Consider the following 292-nt stretch of genomic DNA (forward strand, 5'->3'; position numbering starts at 1 on the left):
TGCGTATAAGAAACACATGTGCCAGGAGTAGGAATTCACTATGAATTAAATATATTACTATAAATGAAAACAGTCGAACGATCTTTTAAGCTTCGTTATGGAATTAAGAAAGTCCATGTGGATTTCTTCTTGGTGGCGAGTGAAACTTTAGAGTCAATATAGTGACTCTAAAAAGGTAATTATGTGAATGTAAGAATACAAGATACTGCTAATAAAAGTATCAAATTAATGTGTGGATTCATGTGCATAAATAAATAGCTACGTGTGTGTGTGTGTGTGTGTGTGTGTGTGT

Source organism: Octopus bimaculoides, chromosome 30, assembly GCF_001194135.2.
Source record: "Octopus bimaculoides isolate UCB-OBI-ISO-001 chromosome 30, ASM119413v2, whole genome shotgun sequence".
In the NCBI taxonomy this organism is placed as follows: domain Eukaryota; kingdom Metazoa; phylum Mollusca; class Cephalopoda; order Octopoda; family Octopodidae; genus Octopus; species Octopus bimaculoides.